Consider the following 9,752-nt stretch of genomic DNA (forward strand, 5'->3'; position numbering starts at 1 on the left):
TCTGATTCCACCAGATGATGTTTACCATGCTATACTGATTACAAGTTCATGGCTATATCTAATTGGTTTCCACCATCAAGATCAATTAATTTAATTGTTAGGGAAGCATGGGGTCCCTTGAGCATCCTTCATCCTTTGATTTTATTTACTCTTTAAGAATATAAGTTAGCTGCTGTCACGGGGTCCCCAGAATGCTGGCCCCGGGAAAGAAGTACTCCCCCCCCAACCCCCTACCCACAATGCTTGGGCCCTGTGGTACTTACTTTCGCATGCTGTTTAGAACAGACTTTGTTCGAATTTCTGTTTGTATCCCTAAAAAATGAGACGTGACACTCGAACATATACGTAGATACCTAATGTACATAGCCATTAAATTAGCCTATACCCATCTCAATCATCTCAAGCATATATACCTATATATTCTAAGAAAAATAAGGACTTTTAATTTTAGAGATAATCATTATCAATAGGAAACATTTAGTCATGTTGAAGGTAGGATTTTAATAAAGTCTGAAAAAAAACTCAAATCCCAGAATTCAGAATTATTGTATAAACCGTACAATAACTGGAGAAGTCACTGATTCATACAAGTCCGCCAAACGAGTGATTATCGATGACTCTACCTCAAGAAAGCCCAAGCTGTTGACGTGACACTGACGCAGCTCAGCCATCTTCATACGGATGGTGTAAGAAAACTGAAGACAGCGACATTAAATATTTTAGGTTTCCGAAAGATAAACATCGCTGTGAGAACTCGATAATTAAATACGCGTCGGGATGAAAGAAAGAAAGAAAATGTCAGCGTCTGTCTGACTGACTTGTATGAGTGCGTGCATCGTACCAGAGGCGATTTAATCGTACATGTATTATCATTATCGTGCGAATGAAAACCTGCGAAACAGATTCTAATGGGGAGTTGCCAGATTCCTCCACCGAATGGACGTTTTTTCCACTAGCAAATGTAATGGTTAGCATTTACGGTGAATTACTTATATGTTCTTCCTACGAAAGGTACTAGGAAGTTAATAGAAAGAATTTCTTTAAGAATTTTGGTATCATGTTGTTTAACAAAATATGTGCGAAATGAGAATGCAATTACTACTAATATTATCACTTCAATAATAAGACTGATTTCCTAATTATGTTGTCGTTTCTTTGCATGAAAAATGCACTCTTGCAACCATAATGGTAAAGCAAATGAAACGCAAAATTCGATGTGTACACTCAGTCCGAAGTTTAGCTACAAAAAAATTAAATTCAAGAAAAATTTACTTCTGTTATAAAACCACAGTGACATCAAAAAGTAAAAATATTCACATTTTGAATGTATACTCGAGTTAGAATATTATTACGTATAACACTATATTGACAACGTTTAAAATACAATTCTTATCCAAGACACTGAAATCTCAAGAAGCGAAGATTGCTTCGTGCCGGCCAGATGAAACCAGATTTGTATTCCAATTCTGTCTCCGTAGATGAAGATTCTTTCCTTTCTTTCTAATTTTTCTAGCTGTATATGTGCTTTTATTTTGCGGTAAAGCTATAGAAAGCCAGTCAGATATGAAAATTGCCGCAATAACAAGTTTATTAAGTAATTAACCTTTTAGATACATCAAAGTTTTAGACTTGTACCATACCGATGGTCTATGCGGAATAAGAGATTTTTTATCTAACAAAATCAATGGCTCAAAACTTGTTGGTTCCTTCAATTCTGACGTAGCTGCAGATATGGTTGGTAGAATGGAGCCTAGCTACCTATCTGCAGTTATGAAATATCACCTATGGTGATATTCTGGGATATTTAGAGAAAATAACCTCAATGTAGCACGTACGATGAAATTATATCCTCACATACAGATCATTCAGAATTTGTTTTATCAATCGCTTTTTGCAGCAAACATCGCTACAGACATAAATTTATGTTATTCCACACATATCTAATATAAGCAAACATTTTAAAAGCATTTCGCCCCACAGAATAGTTTAAAGAATTCTTAATTATGTGTCCATTAGATGCATTACTTGCTGCGTGAAAAATTGTTGAGAGGTCGCAGAGGTGGTTAATGATCAATTCTGACTAGATGGGCATATTCGCGAATGAAGGGTGTATTACATTTTTTTTTTAAATTTTCACTTTCTTCTGTATTCATTGTGAAACAGTAGCTAATGATGCTTTGGTTTGTAGGTTAATGATTCAAAATTTGTTGACGTAAGGGTCGAGGGGTGGGTTGTTTCCGTAGAACATACAAAAGGGAAAAAAACTCGTTATTGTAAACAAGGTGAGAGAGGGGCGGGGATGCTGACGTTTGTGTGTGGAAATAGCAGAAGGGATTCAATGAAGAACTAAATACCAACAAATTTAGCAGAAATGAAGACAGGATATGTGAACTGTGTAGAGAGGCTGTTGTCACATGAACATTTGTTTAGCTGTAAAGATTTAAAAAGATTTAGTAGCATATAGAGCTCAGGAGGAGGAGGATGTAGCAACGTGACGGTTAATAAGAGGCGAGTTTGATGAAAATCATGAAACTGATGCAGCCAACGAGCTTGTAGATTAATGGATGGTTTGTAGGGAATGGACCATGATTAGGAGCAATGTGGCGTTGTCAGGGGGAAAAGTTTCAGACGTTTGAAAACGATTCTGAATGATCTACCAGTATAACGGATGGGAATAATGGAACCTATAAAAAAGAGAGGAAGTTTATCATAGACGACCTAATAAGGAATAAGCAGCAGAAGGGTGAAAGGAAAGAAAGCGTTCATGATTTACTCAAAAGAAAATGAGGATTGCGCTTTTTGTGTGACTTGCCCCTATCATGTGCAGAGCAGTGGCGATTCTACCCCTCAAAAAGTAGGGGGGGGGGGGGGGGGCAACTCTGGGGCAAAGATAATTGTTGGTGCATGGGCATCATAGGAAAGGTGACTAAAAATAATTACAATTTTGGAAACATTTTGAAACTTATGGAGGAATGAATTTCCCTAAAGGTAAAGGTTCATATTGAATTTTGTTTGATTCCGAAGCAAAACAACTGTAAAGCCTCCATCTGATATTTTACCTGACTTGCATGATATGAAAATTTAACACTGAAAACTATTATAGTTCCAAACAATACGCAAACATTAAAGAATGGATAGTATGCATAAATATAATACACATTTGAACCAAATAAAGAAATGTAGTAACTATATGAAATGAACAGATATACGTGGGGCATGTCATGACAATTCTGAAAAGGTTCAGTTTGAGATTTCCTGTTTCCTGTATATTTACTGATTCACTCAATATGAGTATTAGCAATATAACCAAATCATGTTGTGTGACTAGTTAGTGGCTATTGTTATATTCAGTAATGATTAATTTTATATATAATATTTCATTAAAAATGTGGGGAGCAAACCAGGGGCATGGCCAAAATCTGGGAGGGCAGCTGCCCCCCCATGGCCCCCCCTAGAATCGCCACTGGTACAGAGACCACGAGTAAGATTTCCAGCCCAATGAGAGTTACGTATTTCAGTTCAGTGATGCGGTTATAAGATACTTTAAGATAATGAAACAACCAGAATGTTTGCCTCGGGTATAGAACTCGATCGCAATGTCAACTCGTGGAGTCAGTCTACCTCCTCATGGGAAATTAACTTCTTTTGAAAAAAATGGACAAACAAATATACCGAGAGGAAAAAAACACTATCAAACTATATCATAGGATCTTTGCTATTGTAGGTGACAAACGGCGGTATGTATAATAATTTTTAGAGACTGTCATAAGAAGCAAAATACTTCAAAATTAATCAGATGAAGCATGGTTAAAGGAATGCATATGATCGAGAAAATCGCCGAAATGCCGCCTGGCCGAAAAATAAATTAAGAAGAGGAATAAAAAAAATCTACGCAAAAGAAAAGAAATTAAAATGACAATAGTTACGGCTGAATACGACCAAAAGAAGAAAGTCGACGAATCAATTACCAATTAAGGAAGTTACCATGTACTGTGTAGTGGTTATATATGCACGCTTTCGGTGCTTTTGAAACAACATATCACAGATGGCGAACGCAGAATCACTCAGAGCAAAATCGTTTAGGCATCAGCATAAAAACACTGCATCGTATTTCTAAATACACCGATGAGATCGAGATTAAGCTGTTTGTGTGATTAATGCTGCATGGCTTGAGTCTTGAGACTTCTGTCCCATCACATTTTCTTTGTAGATTAAAACTGACCATAACGCCCATGGCGGCCCCTAATTGTGGTAAGGTGTGGAAGGCTTAGGTGGCCTGGTGTGGACCTCCAACTCTGTATTGCCAACAGGGACTAAACAAATTGCACAATCCGGCAACTTTCGGAAATCTCCTGAGCTTACCACAGTGATACGTGATTTTTATATACAATTAAACCACAGGTGAATAAATAACATCCTGGTTTTAGACCTGATCGGCTATGTTTAAAATTAAATCATTTATAATCTTGAAACATATTTAGTAAGAACATACATAATTACGAAGTAACGCATCTTAATTCAAATTATAGAATATTATATACCACATAGCTACCTACTAAACGCCTGTCGACAGTCAAACCACTTTCCTATCATTATCAAATGGGAAAAATAGTCCTTTGATTATTAGCGATTTATTTAGGAATTGATTCATCATCATCCTCTAATATCTTTACACTACTGTTGTAAGAGTGATTGGAACTGTAAAATGTTTTTGTTTTTGTTGTGGACACGAGTGCTTGGCAGTGTAGCCAGTCCCTTGTTTTGTTTTTTCTCTCACTGTAAGTATGGGAGCGCTGTCGTGAATCTTTCGTTTGCATTGTGGTAACACTAATGCTTTCATGTGAGGAGGACGTCAACCGGTCCATCCTTCATTTTGGCTATTTTACCAAATTGTTAATACAAATGATTATCTATCCCTTGCAAGGGATCTAGTCCAAGAGTTCTGAAGACTAGGTAAATTAACCAAGTCCAGGAGACTAGGCCTGGGAGAAATTTGGCATGATGTAATGAGTAATAAAGAAACAAGCTGAGTACCAGGAATTTTCTTCAATACCCCTAAAATGGAAATCAGCACTTCAATTGGCTCCCAGTGGGAAGACATCACCTGGCATCATCAGTAATAAGACCCATACACAAGGAATATCATGTAATAGCAGGTATATAGGACAGGCCTACCCTAATTCTCGGGCAGCTTAAACGTGGTAACCTTCATTCCCACCGTGTCAACTATGACACAGTACCATTCTCCGACCCTTGTCTCCAAGCAAGAAGACTAGGAACGGTGCATATGTATACTGATAGTATTCTTATTCTCGTATATCTTTGTAATGGGAAAAAATATTCCTTTAATTATTAATGATTTATTTAGGAATTGATTCATCATCCTCCTCTAATATTTTTACACTGCTATTGTAAGTGACTGGAACTGTGAAATGTTTTCGTTTTTGTTGTGGATACGAGTGTGGCAGTGTAGCCAATCCTTTGTTTTGTTTATCTTTCACTTTGAGTATGGGAGCGCTGCCCTGAATCTTTTGTCTGCATTTTGGTAACACTAGGAACACATGTAAGGATCACGAATGCTCTTCATTTTGGCTATTTTACTAAATTATTAATACAAATGATTATCTATCCCTTGCAAGGGATCTAATCAAGGGATCTAGTCCAGGAGTTCTGAAGACTAGGTAAATTAACCAAGTCCAGGAGACTAGGCCTAGGAGAAATTTGGCATGATGTACCTAATGAATAATAAAGAAACAAGCTGAATACCAGGAATTTTCTTCAATACCCCTAAAATGGAAATCAGCACTTCAACTGCCTCCCAGTGGGAAGATATCACCTGGCCTCATCAGTAGTAAGACCCATACACACAAGGAATATCATGTAATAGCAGGTAGGACAGGCCTACCCTATTTTCCAGGCAGCGTAAACGTTAGTCTTCATACCCACCGTGTCAACTATGACACAGTACCATTCTCCGACCTGTGTCTCCAGGCAAGAAGACTGACAAAAGTGTATATATATATATATATATATATATATATATATATATATATATATATATACAAATAGTAGTCTTATTAATCTCGTATCGTAATGTCATGGTGAGGGAAAATCCTCCCGCGACATCTTAATGTCGTGGTGGGGGAAAAATCCTCCCGTGACAATTATATTAACAACATTTTATAATTTTTAAGTCAACTATGTCTATAATACAAAGTTCAGAAATATACAGGAAACGGAAGGGAGAAAGTAAAGAAAGCGTACAAAATTATACTTTCGAATAAGTACTTTATGTTTTTCAGGAAAAAAAAACTGACACATTAAATTTAAATGTTAACAGTTGTGAAAATGTAGGCAAATTAAGTTCTGGTTCGTTTTTGCAATTTTGCTAGGAATCAAGGAAAAAAAAAGTATAATGAGCAACATTTAAGCAAGTTGGAATATCTTATTAATTGATGCTGATATAAAGAATAACAAAGAAACCCCAAACCATATCTAGATAAAATAAGAAGCTATATTTAAAAAAGGAAGTATTGACAACTACGGTAGAAAACTGGTGCACGAGTTACAGAGGAGGAGCCGTAGCAGAGGTAAAGCCTCCAACTTGAGCTTGAACCTGGAAAATTCGGAACACTTGCTGATGATGTTATAACTTACAACAAATACAAGGTAATTTTATTTTACTTATTAAGACGACAGTACTCTGCCGCTAATCTTACAGTTGTAACAGCAAAAGATTGTTAGTGATCTTTTTGTAAACAATTTTTTTGATAGCCTAAATGCAGATGAAAATTGGCTCTTGACAGCAGTCCACTGTCATGTTCAGCTGATTGCTAGCTACCTACCTAGGTATATAGCTACCTAGTAGCTATAGTAGCTGATGAGTAACCTACAACTACCTACCTAGTGGTTCCCATTGACAGTTGGTAAAGAAAAGGGTGAAGCCTGCGATGCTGATCTTTCATGTTTGTGTTTAGTTCTGATACTGTATGACATCTTTGTCATAGGTAGTATAGGGTTACTACTATATACTATATATAGTAGGTATCTCTGTTACATTGACTAGCCTATCTGAATGGCATAGACCTTTGATTTACTAGCCTAGGTAGGTAGGTACCTAGTAACATTTCTGACCATTAGTAGCTAGTACCTATTGTTGTTGCATTTTTGACCATTAGTGTTGTTGGTCCAGACCACTTTTTATGTCTTTCTACCCCCTTACCCATAGAATTCTAGATAAGGATTATGGTGGACTCCACTGGGAGGGTAATCTAAGTAAAAAGACAGGTATTTCTACAGAAGCAATCCGCGGTGGCCTAGACTATGGCAATTGACGTTATCCTATGTTATTTTACTTACTGAACAGAATTTTAAGTAATATTTATTAAGACGACTGTAATTAACCCAGGGGCCAGTACCAAACACAGCGAAATACATTGGATGCCCCAATCCCTAGTGGATGTCGTAGCCGTGGTTACGTTCCTTGCAGTCCGTGCGGAACTATTCTTTAGAATTACCCTGCAAGAAACGTAACCGCGGATACGACATCCACTAGGGATTGGGGCGTTCCGATGTATTTCGCCGTGTTTAGTACTGCCCCTGGGGGTTAATTACAGTCGTCCGAATAAATATTACTTAAAATTAAAATTCTCGTTCAATAGGTAAAACTGCCTAGAAAAACCGCAACTGCTATAGTCCGGGCCACCGCAGATAGGTATATACCCTAGATCTACTAAAAGACAAATGCTTGAAGGCCAAGTAGCCTACACTGATTCTTTCTACCCTAACCTAACTTGGGGCAGTGGGTCCTAATTTGGCTAAGATGGTTATCCCCCTATTAAATTTTTGCTTTGAAGTATCTAGTAGGCTAGTAGTATAGTAGTAAAATCTTATTCCAGAATTGAAAGTGTTATTTTCCTGTGATTTAGTAGTGCGAGTTTTTTATATTTCTGTATTTTACTTTGGTGGCTAACTAGTAGTTTTTAGAGATATCAATTACTATATGCGGAACCACAGAGGAAAACCAGATTTTTTTTTTTATTATTTATTTATTTATTTTGTGGGAGAAACCACACAATGGATTGGATTATTTTCTAACCTAACCTGATTTTAGAGTGCTGGTTACTGAGCTTGGTTGGAGCTATACCCCCCTGTACCCCGCCTAATTGGACATATAGCACTGTAAATTTAAGTAAACAGAAGGGTTGTGACCTCACCCAATCACACCTGACTGTTCCTGTCTGGGCTTCCTTCCCATCTAACCTTACATAGAGCTCTGTGAAGTAGACTAAAAATATAATAGAGGTGCAAGCTAATATAGTCACACGTAACCTAACTTAGGATGCCAGGTCCTTGTCTGTCCAGTCCACTCCCCCCCCACCCCACCCCACCTCCAGCACCCTTCTCACACCTACTGTAACGCAGGTCACCAGGTCTCAATGTAATCAAATCAGAACTTGGAGAAATACCTATTATGGGGACATTAGAATACATCTCTGAATTGTGCTTATTTTTATTTTTTTTTTTTTTTTTTCCCCAACCTAAAAAGGGATTTTGACGAAGGAAAAATCTATTTCTGGGCAAGGGTTCGTGTCGCCCAGTGAAATAATCCCTTAAGTTCATTATTTCTAGGTAAATGATACTAACATTACCAGAGAAAAACAAAAATGGGGGGATGTCAGAGTAACTGACTCGCTCACCCAAAATAAAAATAGGGTGTTGGTATGGTACTAGGGCGAGTGAGACCACTACCACGAACCTCTTGTCATTTAGAGTACTCCTTCACAAAAATCCCCCTCCCTGAGAGAGCTGATACACGGTCGGCGCCAAAAACTACTACTACATACCCTCCCACGCCGACCGCAGCGCCTCTCGTGGCCATCCTTGAAGTTAGAGGCCAATTTTGGGCGCAAGGGTGGGAGAAACACGGGGGGGGGGATTTCACTGGGCGACACGAACCCTTGCCAAGAAATAGATTTTTCCTTCGTCAAAATCCCTTTTCTGGGCTCAGTTCATGTCGCTTCGTGAAATAGTACCAGAGAATTAGCACAAGATTGGAAGAATAAAAATAGGGTCTCAATAAAACGAAAAGAAAATAAAATAAATGAATATAATCTAGTTGAAATATTTACAAAGTTATCATAACTAAGGTTTAACTTAACCTAATGTAACAAATGTTAGCTTAAAACATATAATTGGACTTGAAAGTAGACTTAAACTAACTTATGATAACTTAAAACTAGATTCTATGAGGCAGTATGTACAAGTGAGACTCTCTAGCATAAAAATAAGAGAGGATAACTCACTACAGTTCTTAAGTCATATGATTAAATAGCTTATAAATACATATGAGTGTGCCTCCCTAGCAAAAAAATAACAAGGGAGAACAACACCAAACGGTCACAGTTCAGTATATTTACAAGTGTGAGTGCCCTAGCATAAAAATAAGGGGCACATCACTATATGTAGCCTTTTTAGGCAGCTAAGGCTCAAAACACAATTGAACTGACGGTAAGGTTAGGGGAAATGTTAGTGAGGCAGGTAGAAAGGAGATCTGGATCTTCGACCATGACTACTGGACAGTGTCAGGGGAAACTATGTTTCCTGCTGCCACTGCCGGAAATTTAAGAGATTCTAAGGACTTTAAGTAGTGACGTTGAAAAACTGTCGAGATTTCAGCCCGTGTACTTCTTTAAGTCATCGAAATTCATATGCTGGAAGTAATTAATAGAGGTGGCCACTGCCCTGATGTC

At 37.6% G+C, this 9,752-nt stretch overlaps 1 protein-coding gene across 1 annotated transcript in view; it reads left to right on the forward strand.

Annotated features, from left to right (window-relative positions):
• The first annotated feature begins 6,545 nt into the window (after nt 1-6,545).
• Nucleotides 6,546-9,752, forward strand: part of LOC135201639 (sec1 family domain-containing protein 2-like) — a 238,259-nt gene continuing 235,052 nt past the window's right edge. The window contains exon 1 of the mRNA XM_064230729.1: nt 6,546-6,669. The gene's annotated coding sequence lies outside the window, so the exon portion shown is untranslated. The remainder of the gene's footprint in view (nt 6,670-9,752) is intronic.

Source organism: Macrobrachium nipponense, chromosome 28 (assembly GCF_015104395.2).
Source record: "Macrobrachium nipponense isolate FS-2020 chromosome 28, ASM1510439v2, whole genome shotgun sequence".
NCBI classification, from domain to species: Eukaryota; Metazoa; Arthropoda; class Malacostraca; order Decapoda; family Palaemonidae; genus Macrobrachium; species Macrobrachium nipponense.